At 43.7% G+C, this 16,681-nt stretch overlaps 1 protein-coding gene across 3 annotated transcripts in view; it reads right to left on the minus strand.

The window, feature by feature from the left end:
• The window catches only part of ANKRD11 (ankyrin repeat domain 11), a 224,688-nt gene that overhangs the window by 101,204 nt on the left and 106,803 nt on the right, over window positions 1-16,681 (minus strand). The window contains exon 1 of one of the 3 annotated variants that reach the window (XM_044986832.1): window positions 529-676. The exons of the other annotated variants lie outside the window; for them this stretch is intronic. The gene's annotated coding sequence lies outside the window, so the exon portion shown is untranslated. Of the gene's footprint in view, window positions 1-528; window positions 677-16,681 lie in introns of those variants that run through there. 3 annotated transcript variants of the gene reach the window in all.

Genomic DNA, 16,681 nt, shown 5'->3' on the forward strand with positions numbered 1-16,681 from the left:
TTTAGTTTGAGATTTTTTTTTTTTAAATTCTGTGCTTGTTGTGAATGAGTAATTCCTTCTACTGAATTGAAAAGCAGGCAAATATTGAAAAGCAATGACATGTCTAATCTTGTGCGCCCAAGTCACTGCAGTATTCTTCTGTAAAGTTAACAGGATAGTTGTGATGCGGTGAATAACTCAAGAGTCAACTGTCAAATAGGTACCAATTTAATTTGATAGGCTGACCATCGTAGGGGAGATTAAGTGGCTGCTTAAGCACAATGGGGCATTTACTGGCACAGAGTACATCATTTTTACTTTGTAAAGCATGTGCATCAAACTAAAAGGCACAAATAGATTTTCATTAGCCAGCTAAGCATTTATATAAATAATTCTCGTAACTGGACTGGCATATTATACCTCTGAGAAACTCATTAGGCAAGGGAGGTGCTGAAGATACCTAAATTACATAGCCTCACAAAACTCAGGAATCCAAGCATCTAAAACAGTTCTTCAGTTAAGGATATTCCTGCATTTAATTAAACTTACCATACCAGATAAAGCTTCAATTCCTAAAAAAATATGATGTCTAATCATAAATCAAGACTGAGTAACGTTGCTTCATGGTTGTTAATAGGTCGAACTGACAATGCACTGATATGAACAGACGCTACCAAGCAGTTTCTCAGCCTTTCAAGAGGACTATGTAGGCGTTGAATTCTGAAGCTAATCACCTTAGCAACGGCTCTAAACATATGTGCAGTGACATCAGCTGATTTTTGAAAGCTGTAAATAGAGCATAATAGCATGAAAAAAAAATCTGGATTAAAGCCAAGACCTAAAAAACCCCCATACTATTAAGACACTGCCTGTAATTCAATGTATGCAAACTTGTTTGTATCCCCCAGCCCCAAAATGTCTGTAATTATACACCTAACAACAATTAATGCATAATGCAATTGGCCAACTGTCCTTGTGCAAGTTATACACAGTTTAGGAAATAGCTAAAAGGGGATGAGTTGGCAGAAACTCATAACTTCAACATTAGTTTAAAACAAAGAGATAAAACCTGTAAGTAATACTATAGAGCACTAAATAGGGAGAAGGATAAAATGGTCTAACACACAACCTTGCACATTTAAAACCAGTGAGTAATACCTTTTGGGTTTTACATAAATAAAAGATAGCAATGTTGCAGATACATGATTACCTGTTATTAATAAAAATTAAGAATATTTTTTGAGGTGCGGGTGAATTTCAGCATGTTGACTAATACACACTGGCTACTGTACATTTGACTATTTTTGCAGTTAGTTGTGGTAAATTTCCATTTAAAGAGCTGATTAAAATCAATGAGTGACAGTTCTGGGCCTCTGGCAAAGAGGAGTTAAAGGAGTCCAGTACAAATAAGCGGGATGAACTCATTTCTAGAAGGCCATGCTGGCAAGCAGAGAGTTTGAAAAGCTTGCATATTCCAGCATTAGCTCATGTTTGGTAACTCATTAAGATCTTAAACTATCCATTTAGCGAGTCCCTCACTCATCCACTAAAATAAGACACAAAGAATATATATTTTGTTTTCTTCATTTCATTCTGACTCATCTTTTAAAGTTTTATTCTTAAGAGTGTGCTCTGGCCAGCTAAATAAACCCCTGCAATGCCTCTGTGTATTAAAAGCTAGCTTTGTGAGAGGGAGGGAGAGAGAGATGAGGGAAGAAATGGAATAGGATTTTCAAATGTCAAAAAAGATCTTTAGCAGCTCCATTTATGCAGAGCCTTAGTACTCACTGAACTTGAAAGCAAAATTTGCTGTGCAAAGAACACAGCTTGCATGCTAAATGGACCTGTGAAACAGCGCTTCTACAGCACAAAATCGTCACACATGCTCACTCCTTCTCTTGGCAATTAACCCTCAAGAACCTCATGGTTCCTTTCCCCTGCAATTTCAGGAGAAGCCTAGAGCCATTAAACATGGCTGTACTCATCATTTAATAAACTAGCTCACGGAAAGAGTGTACAACAGTCACTCTCCTCTAAGAAGCACCTTGCTCCCCATAAACATTTTTAAAGGGAAATGTAATGAAGACTGTAATCACGTCATCTAATTACAAAGGAGAGTAAAACAAAAACCAGCATCTTACAAAGTAATGTAACAAACAGGAAGCTGCTGTGAACATTAAAGATCCTATGATACTTCTTTAATAAAAGAAGGTGTTTGCTGTGTGCATGGTGCATAGTTGGCTGCCATCCAGTACAGGCTACATTTCAGAGGTGCTGCATGCATACAGGCCCCCAATCATACAGGCACAGCACCAATGGGGCTTGTACCTAAACAACCACTGGCAGGTCTAGCTCAGATTATTTGTGAAGCACTTTTGAATAAGAAGGGCTGGAGAAAGAGAAAATACAAGCTTGGATTAGAACAGAGGGATGGAGACGACTAAATACAGGCAAAAGGCAGGACATTTTCAAAGCCTTTGGTATAGTAAGTGCTATATTTCATCGTTTCATTAATTTAAATGAAATTGAAACAGCTCCAAGGAAAATGCTGTGTGTTGACACATCAACTATGTTGACAAGTCATCCTTTGTTAAGTAATATTTAATATTTTCTCTGAATATATTTAGATCTCAAATTCTGCTGATAAGATTTTGTAATTACAGATGAGATGCAGCAAGTTTTCTGTAAGTTGAAAAAGTCAAGTGGAGCCAGAAGTTTATTAGAAACCCACGTTAACAAATGAAAGCTAACTCTGGTTAATTTCTCTCACTCAGTTATTGATCTCAATAAGGCTAGCTGAAGTTCTTTCACCAGACTCTTTACAATACTGTTTTCTGTTTTACTGGGGTGGTAGCACATCTACAGTTAAGGTTGAGACAAACAATTTTTCTAACGCTCTACAAGCCACATGCAAACCCAGACAGGTTTGAAAACTGCAATGCCTCCTCAAGGTCTGGAGTAGAGGTTTTGGTGCAAATTTGTGGTCATCTGAAAGGGTTTCTGAGACACAATGCTACTAAACAATAAAAGGGGGGTGCGATGGAAGACAGTATAATTTTCTGGTTCTTATAACACTTTTTTGAGTACAAAAGGAGTCCGAACTACTCTACCACCAGGTCAGGCTTGAAAGTACCCACTGCCACTTTTGGGAAGCAATATTTTTAAAACTATTAAATATTTAAGTTAGTTCTACAAATTGGCTGAAGCCAGGTGATGCTTCAGAGAGTGAATTGCACAGGACTGCTGCTCTGCAATGGATAAGAGTACATAGAAGCATATCTATGTCAAAATCACTGCGATGCCCATGGAAATATGCTCTAATCACTGAATCCAAGCGCTACCCAAAGCGCTGTGAGCTTGAGTACTGCATAGGGAGAATTTCTTGAAAACTGATGTGCTACACAGAGGCTGAGATAGATAGTGGTGTGGATTTTGGGTCATTTGATCAAGGTGTTCCTGGGAGGCCCCCCCCGCCCTTTCCCATGAGAATGTTCAAAGTGCTCTAAAATTCACATGACTAGGGAAAGTTGTTTAGAACATCCCTTTTCCACAGGAGGACACGGGAGAGCTGGGTGCAAATCTGGGTATGTTTGTAAAGAGGTTCCTGCACTATAGCTCCCACTCACAAAATGGGCTACTCTTACTTTTATCAGATTCTTACAACTATTTCGGCGCACAGCTGTGGAAAAGTCTATGGCTCTGACCCCCATGAATACATCTCACTAGACTGCACCTTGGCTCAGCTATTCCATGGCACCAAGAGACAGGTTAGAAATATTTTCTTCAGTAGGATTTAACTTTCAATTTTTAAAGGATGTCTTTTTGTCTCTAACCACCTTTTACTCTGTTGTTTAGCCATGATGCCCATTTTGGTCCTTTTATTGTATTTTTTTTTTAATTTGGGGTATACGTATAGTTTGAGCCTCTATTATGGTGTTTTTAAAAAGTTTCCATGCAGTCAGTAGGCATTTCACTCTTGTGTTTGTTCCTTTTAATTTTTGTTTAACTATCCTCCTCATTTTTGTGTAGGTCTCTTTTTTTAAATGCTACTGTGGTGGGTTTCTTTCATATCCCCACCCCCACCAATGTTCTATTTAATTACATTATGGTTGCTATTACTGAGCAGTTCAGCTCTATTCACCTCTCAGACCAGATCCTGTGCCCCACTTAGGACTAAATCAAGAATTGCCTCTCCCCTTATGGATTCCAGGGCTAGCTGCTCCAAGAAGCATTCATTAATGGTGTCTAGACTAAATTTCATCTCTGCATCCCATCCTGAGGTGACATGGTCCCAATCAATACAGGGATAGCTGAAATTCCCCATTATTATTGGGTTTTCTGTTTTTTGAAGTCTCTCTAATCTCCCTGAGCATTTCACCATCACCCTCCTGCTCAGGTGGTCAGGAATATAGTCATACTGCTATACTCTTATTATTCAAGCATGGAATTTCTATCCATATGTACCTTAACTGTGAATTTCTTAGTTTTCAGAGGTTTAAGTATAAGTGAACTTGATGTTCAGGAAGGGCTCAAGGGAGCACTAGGCAACCATAACTCTGCATTAATATTTCAGGGCAATTATTTCATACCATATAGTGTCTGCTACCCTACAGTCAACCCTATGAAGTATTTTGGGATGCATGGTAAAATATTCAAATTAGCCCAAGTCAACTCTCTTTTAGGTGCTTTTCAGTAGTTTATGCTCGGTCTCTGAAGAATGCAAAATAAGGTTGCAATGTGTAACACCCCAAGCAATGAGGTTTTGGAAGCGGGGGAAAAGAGCTAAGCAGATGTTTAACATGAGGTATGTTGTTCTAAACTAAGTTCTGACGAGATTGGGGGAACCTGTTTTTGTGTCAGGTGTTACCTGGAATGCTACTATACTACTGTAAATGTAAACAGAGTATGCAAGAGGTGGGACCACAAATAAAGCTGGCATTCAAAGCCTGTGTACTGTTTGGTTAATAGCCACTTTGGACACTTTTCCAGCCGCAACAAACGTTGAGACATACACCATTCACACAATGCTTTTACATTCCTTGTGCATGTTTCGGAAAGTTGTACTGAATAGCAGTACCAGTAGCTCTGCTATAGCTAGATTGTTTAGTTTTCCTCTTTTCAGGAATTTATATCTTCAAAATAGACATCTAAGGACAAAACAGTGTTCAAACATTGCCACTAGCCCTCTGGGAACTAGCTCAGATGTCCTTTGGAATTAATGGCATCATGAGACAGGTAAGGTAGACACACCTATGATTTATCACGCTATCTCCTCATCTGATCAGGTAACTAAATGGTCAGTCATTTTAATACACTTCAAAGAGCTTAGGCTTTTCTTGGGTGCACACAGATGAACAAAATCTGTTTACTCCCTGGTTTGGAAGAAGTCACGCTGCAGGCTCTTAGCTTGCTGATGTCTTGCTGTGAACTGTGGGATTGGCTGGAGAGACCAATGGTTTTCAACCAGCCCCATCCACACTAGAGCTGAGCAGGGTATATGGCTCCTTTCCTCACCTACTGCCCTGTCCTTGTAAAGTTTGTCTGTGGTTCTCTGCTAAGAAGCTGTAAACTGGAGAGGGCCCCAGAGCACCTCCCGAGTAAAGTATGGAACATGTGGTTACAAGCAGCCCAGGAAAAAGAGTTTGTGCATTTTTTTAAATGGTGAAACTCTGATACCAATTAATGGAGACACCATTACTTTAGTACCGCCTGGGTTCAGCCTGGCAGGAAAGTAAAACCCAAGGGCACTCTTCAGCTCATCTAAACTAGATGCGTTTTCCTGACATTCCCCAGTGGCAGGAGCACCAGTGAAGTTGAGGCACCAGGAGCACTTTAACCACCAGGCCATCCAGACCTTAAGGCAAGTGTAAATATTTCTGATATGTTTAAATGTGGTTAATTTTATTTTTCGTGTAGCCAGGGCTTTATCACCGTCCGCTCCAAGCATCACATTAACTTTTCATTGGTTTGATTCTTCCATTCACTGGTTCCCCCATCCTTCCAGTGTTTAAAAAATGGATTGCTGGGGATTCAAGCCACTGGGACTTGAGCTGGAACCCTACGTACCATTGTGTGCTGCCTAGTCCTGCATGTTACTCATCAGACATGTTCAAAGCAGAAAAAATTGCCGCACTTCTGGATTTTCGCCACAGCTCTACCACTGACCTGTTGGGTAACCCGGGGACATTCCTTTAACCCATGTCTGAGTTTACCCACCTCTAAAGTGAGAATACTACTACTTCAGCACAAGGGGGTTGAGACTAATTCATTAATGTTCATAAAACAAAGGCCCTCAGCTGGAAATGGATATCTTATAGGACCCTACCAAATTCATGGCCATGAAAAATGCAGCATGGACCATGAAATCTGGTCTTGTGTGTGCTTTTACCCAATACTATACAGACTTCACAGGGGAGACCAGTGCTTCTCAAATTGAGGGTCCTGACCCAAAAGGGAGTTGCGGGGGTGGGAGGGTGGGGAAGGTCACAGTATTGCTTCCCTTACTTATGCACTTCCTTCAGACCTGGGCTGTCGGAGAGTGGCGGCTGTTGGCCAAGCGCCCTGCTCTGAAGGTGGTGCTCTGCCAGCAGCACTGCAAAGGTAATAAAGGTAATAATTGGAGATATACCAATCTCCTAGAACTGGAAGGGACCTTAAAAGGTCATCGAATCCAGCCCCCTGCCTTCACTAGCAGGACCAATTTTTGCCCCAGATCCCTAAGTGGCCCCCTCAAGGATTGAACTCACAACCTTGGGTTTAGTAGGCCAATGCTCAAACCACTGAGCTATCCCTCCCCCCTTAATGCAGAAGTAAAGGTGACAAAACTTTCCCATGCCATCCCTATTTCTGCGCTGCTGCTGGCGGTGGCTCTGCCTTCAGAGCTGGGCTCCTGGCCAGCAGTTGCCACTTTCCAGCTGCCCAGCTCTGAAGGCAACGCCGCCACCAGCAGCAATGCAGAAGTAAGGGTGGCAGTACCACAATCCCCCATACAATAACCTTGCGACACCCTCACAACTCTTTTATGGGTCAGGCAATTACAACACCATAAAATTTCAGATTTAAATAGCTGAAATCATGAAATTTACAATTTTAAAAATTGTATAACCGTGAAATTGACCAAAATGGACCATGAATTTAGTAAGGCCCTATAGATATCCAAGCAAAGTATTTTTTATATATTAATTCTACCCCGTGGGTTTTTTTTTTTTTAAAAACACTAACTGGGAACCTCAAAATATGTTCTTTAAATGTCTTTTAGCCCTGTGCTGCCAGCCCACTTCTTAATGTGCTGAGATATCTTGTTCTCCACTTTGCTATAACCCTTATAACCCTCAATCATTTCTTTCATATTGATCAGTGACCTAGTATTCTCTCTTGCCTGCTTGTGCTCTCCACTGTCTACACATCATTTACTTAAAGGGACAGAGCCCACTGGAAATCCAAATCGATTGTTAGACGGTACTTTAAAGTAGTTTCTGGTGCTGCACCTGCAGCATAGTCCCTCTGTCAATTTGTGTGGTTTCTCTCTCCCCTATTTGTGTGTGAAAGAGCTACACAAATGGAAGAAACTGACTGTACAAGAGATACAGTGAAAGTCTCTGTATATGGTACTGTCAAATGCACAAAGTAAAGAAACTGAGAACAAGTTTTTTTAAAAACTAATTTTAATCTTACTTGTAACAATAGTGCATAAAGTTGCCAGACAAAAGCGAGAGTTTTAACTTGCATATTCCTTTATTTAAAATGTTTCTTTTATAACCTATATTTGGCTAGTCTTCCTCCCCTCCACACACACACCAAAAAAAAATTGAAGAAAATTATATCACCACACAAGTCAGAGAAGCCCAATTCAGACTTCCATGACTAATCAAGAAACTCCATCCGTAGACCAGATGAAAACCAGGCCTACAGACCCACCCTGGGCTCAAGAGAATTTCACTAGTGAATGCAGAATCTGTAGTCAGTTTTAATTCTGGAAAAATGCAGGGGCCTTGAAAGAAAAGAACAGTCATCTCAGGAAAGTTATATTAGAGTACATTAAGGTTCTGGCCATACCCTACAAAGAGGCCAGAAATTCAGGATGGACTATTATAATGGGATACCGTCTTTCATTTTATACAGTTGTTCCCCCTAAAAAGAGCTACAGACAATTGAACCCTGACCCTGAATTTCCAGATTTGTGGGCTGAAGCTAGAATCTTATATAGAAGGACCATGACTAGAAACCAAAGAGCTCTCCCCTTCTGCCCCCACCACATTGTTTACATACATTACTGACAAGTTTCTTACATATCACAGCAAAAGCTAAACATGCAGTTCTAGCTGCCCTTCATCAGGCATGTTAACAGACACAGTGGACCTCTGCAAAAGAGCTGACTTGTAGCCACCATTTCATTGATGCTGAAGCAGACCATACTTGAAAGTACAAGTCTGAAATAGAATGGAAAAGACTGCCGTTCCAGAACTATCAGTTCAGTAATTCCAGTGATCGTGACAGGATCACAAACATTTTTTTTAAAAAGAAGTTAACTTGATCCTTTAAACAAGATACATACTCCCATGTGTTAAAAAGTCTTCAATTAACAGGAAATATATATATAAATCTTTCAGCTTTAGGAGATGGACAAAATAGAACAAAAACCTTGTATCCTTTTACATTGCTCTCAAAGTGTATTATATTAGTGAACAGAGTGACAGCTGGGCAGGAGGCTGGGAACAATGAAGATAAAGTTAGCTTTCAGCGATGTGACCCTATCCAGGCTGTGAGCCAAAAGACTATAAATAATTGATAGGAGCAACCACCCTAGCCAACACGCTAATGTACAGAGCGTTTCATACAGCAACCGGAGTACTATTACCCATTACATCATTGCTTCTCTCCACTCTGTGCTCTCCTATCAGCGATGCAATTTTCCTGCTTTTAAATAATAAATTGCACTGGGAGTTGGAATACTCCTTTGCCCATTCAAGTCTACCAGGGTGTGCAACTACACAAATGAATTTTACATATGGTAAAATAAATTTTGCATTAAGCTAAAAAAAGTTCTTGTTGCAGTGGAAGCTTAGGCACACTGCTTTTTTGAATATCAACAACAGGTTTATGTATATCAAATGCAAGGCTTTCCAGCTAACGACTTTTAGCCTAAATCAGTATCTGAAATTACTTCAAGTTTAATTTAGAAACATGGCCTAAATTCACCCATAGCTGTAAACAGGTAGAACTGTACTGAAGTCAAAGAGCTTGAAGAATCTCCTTACCCATGACAAGGAGGACCCCTGAACAGTGAGAGAGAGACAGACAGACACATGAAGGTGTATTAAGCTATTCATTTACGCAGAAATGTAAGATTTAACTTTTTTTTTTTTTAAAGTGTCCAGATTTTTAAAGTTGTGAAGAAAAACCTAAATTTTGTGCTGCTGCTCCTGCTCACGGTTTTTCCAAGCAACCATTGAGTGAAAATCAAAATCTTCTGGTCAGTTTCTACTACTTTACTGAACTTGTGAGCAGCAGTGAAACTGACAATATAAATATCTCTCTGCTACAACTGCTTGGAAAAGATCTCAGCAGCACACCTATTTATGTGGGAGGATGACCCACAAACAGAGGAGGGCAATGCACACGTGTGCACGCACACACATGCACATGAGAGAGCTCCCTCCCAACAGCCAGAGAAGAACAAGGGCGCTTCACACTGAAACTGGTCACCTACTGAGCACAGCCCAGGGAAACGTATTATGTTAAAGAAACCTAGCATCATCTTCCTTCCTTCCCAGCACACATGGCTTTTCAAAGTGCACTCTTCCTGACACTCGTTGGTGACAACCTTTAGCCTATAAACTAGAGGACTAACACTACCTTGGTACCTTTTTGGAGCCTTTAAGATGTGCTATTTAAACCAACAGTGAATTTGGCTCAATGTCTATACTTAAAAAAATATTCTAACTTCTTAGTACCAACTGTTTGGGTGGCTCTGTTGCTGGCAATGGATACCACACTGGAAAATCCATCTTGTTAAAACTGGTTTAAGAAGGTGAGTTTCTTTCTTCTTCCCTCCGCTGGCTAGGCCCACTGGCCAACCTAACATTCACATTCTTGTTCACTGGTTGAGATAAAAAAATCCTCCTTGCCCCTCCCCAGGCTCTATTCCTGATTTTGATTTGCAAAGAGGAAAAAGATATTTTTCAAGTCTCATCCACTCAGAAAAGGTAACTAATATCAGATTAATCTTTTCTTATAACTGATTATTGATCACCACATTTCAAACATCTAAAAGTATTTGGATTAGTTCTGCAGAAACAAAAATTCAGATCACATTTGAAATCAATGCATTAAAAACCAGCATTTGCACAAAAAAGAAGTTACATTTGAAAATACATAGGCCCTGGAGACAACAAGCCTATTTATGTGGCACAAAAATGTATCCTGTGTAATAAACAGCAGGAAGATCTCTGGCTTCAGCAGAGACCAATTTCCAATATTCTGCCCTTATAAAAACAAGGGTTGACAAACTGGCATCACATAACTATATTTTGAACACGGTTTCACAATATACCGTGGTGAACAGACTCTTCAGTCAGAAGAGAATTTTGTATCTAGTATCTCCCATGAAAGACAAACATGCCAACAGAAATATCATACCAAGACATTTACATATTGACTCACTCACTCGGGGCAGGAAAAGGGACTTTCACTATAGGCAGCTAACACAGTTGACTGGAAACGAATGAGTATTTCATCAGTTACAGCACAGGCCCTGCAGCCAACCAACAGTGACTTAGATAGGACAAATTTAATATGCCAAGTCACTTTTACATTAGTGTGATTCAGGCAAATATGAGATCCCAAACAGTAATTAACCTTCAATCAATGGAAAACCACTGTAAACATCTAGCTTCAGAAAGGAAACAAACCTGAAGGAAGCATCTCTGGACAAAGAGAGCCCAAGCCCAGAGAGTAAGAAAACCATTCAGGGAAAGAGTTAAAATAGCCACAGACAGCAGGAAAAGGAATAGTGTGAAAGTTAATGAAACCTGGTGAGGATCAGTTAGGAGGGACAGGTCAGACTTTAAAGAGGGGATAAAAAAAAGACAGTCTGAATATGACAATTTAACTGGGGGCTTAATACTGCACCAAAGCAGCCAGGGAAAATTATGCCATTGACTCCAAAGGGAACTGAATTAGGCTCTTAGAGAACAAAAGTTATTCCAAGCTGAGTTCAGGAAGTGATCTCCCCCCTCCACCCCGGAAAAAAAAAATATCACTGCTAGACCAAAGGACTGATGTGTTTTAAAAATCAGATCTCAATCTCATGACCCATCATGATCAAGGCTACAAACGACTATCACACTCTAATGAGTCCCCATATTCCTTTATATGCACTTTGAGTCCAACATTATTAGTTGAGTGTCCACTGACTCTATAGAGCTTCTTTAAATAGAAGCCAGAGCCAGCGAAGTACACAGAGCATGAATCCCAGCTTCACAATATACTAGCTGCTCAAATCATGGCACAATAAGAGTAAGGACCAAAGACAGCTGGTAATCACAATATGATTTTCAGTGTCCCAATAGCTCATGATTTACCCAGGCTAAAAAAATCACTGTTAGATCAGGATTATTATTATTATTTTTAATCGATCTGGTTTTGGACCAGTGATCCGAAAGAAAAACATTCAGCCCCTGAATTTTACATTGAACATGTTAACACATTGTGGTAATTTGGGATAGAAGGGTTCAGCGAAGAGCTTCACTTTTCTTTTCTCCTTTGTTTGAAAGTGAGTTGAAATCCCAACCTAAACCCCCCCAAGTTGCCTCAGATTTTTTTAAGTTGTACTAACATTTTAAAGTCTTTTACTGAAAATTCAAGCACTGATGACAAATAAGTTTCTTGGCACTCTTGTGCGCAATTCTGAGCTCATTAGCTTCCCACTTCAGTCAGACATCACGCTAAACTGAGAATGCAGGACTCTGACCCTTTACAATAGTGAGCTAGAAAGCTGGATACAGAATATTCCAGGGGTGGACAAAATTACTGACCCTCCGAGTCACACACGACAATCTTCAGAAGTTCGAGAGCCAAGGCACACCTGCTGGGGCCCCGAGCCCTGGCAGGCATGCTCTGTGGGCTGAAATCCCAAGCTGCACCCCACCCCCGCTAGGCAGAAGCCCCTACCCCATCACCCTGCTGCAAGGCAGAGGTCACAAGCTCCCACAACCCCTACCAAAGTCTGGTAGTTGGAGAATGGAGGGACATGGGGGACTCCGAGATCCATACTAACTCTAAAAGAGCCACATGCGGATCACGAGCCACAGTTTGGCCACCCCTGGAATATTTGCTCTGAGAAGTGACAATTCACTCACTATAGCCATCTCGACCAAACCAACCCCAGTTGAACCTGTTACTGTAAAGTTTGTAAGGATGCACCTTTCTAAATTAGGGCATTCTGCAATTAAATTCCTGGCTCGACTGGGGGCTGACAATCCTCTGTTCAGCAGGAATCATAGGAATCACATTTTAGTTACGAAGAATCATAGGTATTCTAAGTAATAAATCTCTCCATCTTGAATGGTAAACACATTCAGAGATAGGCACATATAAAATGGAAAAGATACATTAATAAAATTATAATGTTGAGTATTTAACCAAGAGTAAAGAAATGCCAAACTTAAGACTCTCACAGAATCAAACGGACCCATACAGATGTAAAGATACAAATTTTAATAGCATAACCAGTACTAAACATTACTTACAATGCACACAAGTTAATGTTGCAGAAATAAGCTTCCTATAACGTTTCCTGATTTTTCCTAATTTCTCAACCTTATAAGAAAACTGCACCTATCTATTACTCATATGCCATTCTGCACTGTAATAGCATCTCCTTCACTACCATTTATTACAAAAGATTAAATTACTGAACATTTGTAAGCATCTGAAATAAACAGAATAATAAACAAAGCTGCTACTATCGGCACAATTTCATGAGATGGATTAGGACTGAGAAAACTCAAGTCCCATTAGAAATAACTGGAAGTCAGATATTTCAAAACCTCTGGTTAATTTAATAGTTGTTTCAATTACTTTAAATCAACCCAAAAAATGTATTCTAGATTTATCTTAAAACATTGGAACTCACTTCCAGCAGTTTCTAATGGAACCTGGATTTTCTCACTCCTAATGTGCCTCAAGAGGTTGAGCCTCTTGCAAGGAAATACAATTCTGTATCATTCAAATAGCAACGGTTAGATCTACAACAGCCCCATTCACTGAGTGGAGATACTGAACGAGGGATAGGCCTGGTCTACACTAAGCGGGGGGTGTCGATGTAAGATACGCAACTTCAGCTACAGGAATACCGTAGCTGAAGTCGAAGTATCTTATTCCGACTTACCTCCCATCCTCACAGCGCGGGATCAACGTCCGCAGCTCCCCCATCGACTCCGCTACCGCCACTCGCTCCGGTGGAGTTCAGAGTCGACGGGGAGCGCGTTCGGGGATCAATATATCACGTCTAGATGAGACGCGATATATCAATCCCCGATAAATCGATCGCTACCCAACAGTACGGCGGGTAGTCTGGACGTACCCATAGTTATTTGTAAAGGCTGCACTGAAAGTCTCCTTTACAATTAGGCTGCGTCTACAGTGTCACTTTCAGTGCTAAAATTTTAGTCATTCAGGGGTGTGAAAAAACACACCCCTGAGCGACGATAATTTTAGTGCTGAAAAGCACCAGTATAGACAGCACTTTATTGGCTCCCGGTGATAAAACTACCACTCCTCGTTCAGGATGTTGGTTTTTTTATGGCCAGGGGAGCTCTCCCGCAGCAATATAGCGCGTCTACACTGCCCGTGTCACAGCCAGGGGTGGCTCTAGCTTTTATGCCGCCCCAAGCACGGCAGGCAGGCGGCTTTCAGTGGCATGACTGCGGGAGGTTCACGGTCCCATGGATCCGGTGGCTTGCCCGCGGGAGGTCCACTGGTCCCACAACTTCGGCGTATCCGCCGCCGAATTTGCGGGACCAGCGGACCTCCCACAGGCAAGTCGTTGAAGGCTGCCTGACTGCTGCCCTCGCAGGGATTGGCAGGGTGCCCCCCACGGCTTGCCGCCCCAGGCACGCACTTGGAGCGCTGGTGCCTGGAGTTGCCACTGGTCACAGCGCTGCCGTGGTCACACTGGAATGTGGGCAGTGTAGACATACCCTTTGACGGAGTGATGAGAATATTATGGAGATGATCCTTGCGGGTAACCAGACTGATATCTAACATTGCAGTTTTCCTGTAAGGATAAGAATTTAGACAAAGCCAAGGAATGCTATGAGAAGTTTATTTTCCAATATTAACTTGTGCACACTGTTCACATTTAGTTAACGTATCAGGCAGCAGTGACTAGCGGTTTGAGTAGATGACTGGGAGTTTTGAGCCCAGAGTTTACTGCCTAATAAGCCACAGACAATTAAGTCTACAATTTTGGCACAGAAGTCACTGTGTTCACAGTAATTGTGAATTTGAATAAAGTCCATGCCCCGCAACAGCAGCTCTTTTCCCCTCTGGGTATTGTGGCTTGGTTCACCTGCTTGCAGCACCACTCCTTCTCCATCGATGCAGATGGACAAATTTGATTAGTGTTGCAACCATGTGCACTACTTCACAACACCATTTCACAGGAGGGTAGCGGGGAACAAGGAGCCCAAATTCACTATAAGTTAGTAGCAGGGCTAGAAAGAGAAGCCTCAGCACACAACTCCCAGGCCCCTGGCTCTAGCAAGGAGATAATTGCTATCTTCATTTTCTTTTAATTCTGCATTGCAAGAAGTTCTTTCATTCATTCCCTTCTCTCTCCTTAGCCCCTCACACCCCAAATCCCCTCTTACATCTCCCCCCACCCACAGTTGTGATTAGTTGAGGCTCCACGGACACCCTAGCGTCAGATAGCCTGCACACCCTGCCTGCCCTACTTACGGCCAAGATAGCACCACAGTCAGAGGGGCTCGCTGCCTTGTTCCCTGCACTGACTCAGGGCCAAATTAAGGCAGGGGCTTTAGGGGCTGCAGACAAGGGCCCCGGCTCAAGGGGGCCCCCCGCAAAACAAAACAAACAAACGAAAAAAATCACAGGCAGCCATCTCTGGGCCACTAAAAGGGGCACTCAGGCAGGCTGTATGCATGCCATGGCCACACGCCGTTCCTGGAAGCGGATGGCTGCTGGCACATCTCTGCGGCCCCTGGCAGGGGGAGGCGGCGCCACACGCTGTCTCCGCCCCCAGTACTGTCCCTGCAGCTCCCATTGGCCTGAGCCCTGCTCTGCCACCGTCCGGGAGCCACCTGTGGTAAGCGCCTCCCGGCCGGAGCCTACACCTCACACCCAGTCCTCTACCTCAACCCGCTGCCCCAGGTCAGAATCCCCCTCCTGGACCCAAACTCCCTCCTAGACCCCGCAGCCCCTCCTGCACCTCAACCCGCTGCCCCAGGTCAGAATCCCCCTCCTGGACCCAAACTCCCTCCCAGACCCCGCAGCCCCTCCTGCACCTCAACCCGCTGCCCCAGGTCAGAATCCCCCTCCTGGACCCAAACTCCCTCCCAGACCCCGCAGCCCCTCCTGCACCTCAACCCGCTGCCCCAGGTCAGAATCCCCCTCCTGGACCCAAACTCCCTCCCAGACCCCGCAGCCCCTCCTGCACCTCAACCCGCTGCCCCAGGTCAGAATCCCCCCAATGGACCCAAACTCCCTCCTAGACCCCGCAGCCCCTCCTGCACCTCAACCCGCTGCCCCAGGTCAGAATCCCCCCAATGGACCCAAACTCCCTCCCAGACCCCGCAGCCCCTCCTGCACCTCCACCCGCTGCCCCAGATCAGAATCCCCCTCCTGGACCCAAACTCCCTCCCAGACCCCGCAGCCCCTCCTGCACCTCAACCCGCTGCCCCAGGTCAGAATCCCCCCAATGGACCCAAACTCCCTCCTAGACCCCGCAGCCCCTCCTGCACCTCAACCCGCTGCCCCAGGTCAGAATCCCCCTCCTGGACCCAAACTCCCTCCCAGACCCCGCAGCCCCTCCTGCACCTCAACCCGCTGCCCCAGGTCAGAATCCCCCCAATGGACCCAAACTCCCTCCCAGACCCCGCAGCCCCTCCTGCACCTCAACCCGCTGCCCCAGGTCAGAATCCCCCTAATGGACCCAAACTCCCTCCCAGACCCCGCAGCCCCTCCTGCACCTCAACCCGCTGCCCCAGGTCAGAATCCCCCTCCTGGACCCAAACTCCCTCCTAGACCCCGCAGCCCCTCCTGCACCTCAACCCGCTGCCCCAGGTCAGAATCCCCCTCCTGGACCCAAACTCCCTCCCAGACCCCGCAGCCCCTCCTGCACCTCAACCCGCTGCCCCAGGTCAGAATCTCCCTAATGGACCCAAACTCCCTCCCAGACCCCGCAGCCCCTCCTGCACCTCAACCCGCTGCCCCAGGTCAGAATCCCCCTCCTGGACCCAAACTCCCTTCTAGACCCCGCACCCCAATGCCCTGCCCCAGCCCCATCCTGCACCAACCTCCCTCCCTGGAAAAAGACTTGTATACAGGGGCCCCACAAAATCTAATAGCCCCGGGCCCACAGGAGAGTTAATCCAGCCCTGCACTGACCAGCTGTTCTGTGAGGAGCGAAGGAATCTTCACCAGAGCAGGGTGTAAAAATCTCTTGTTCTTTAACAATTGA

Source organism: Mauremys mutica, chromosome 14 (genome assembly GCF_020497125.1).
Source record: "Mauremys mutica isolate MM-2020 ecotype Southern chromosome 14, ASM2049712v1, whole genome shotgun sequence".
Taxonomy (NCBI): domain Eukaryota; kingdom Metazoa; phylum Chordata; order Testudines; family Geoemydidae; genus Mauremys; species Mauremys mutica.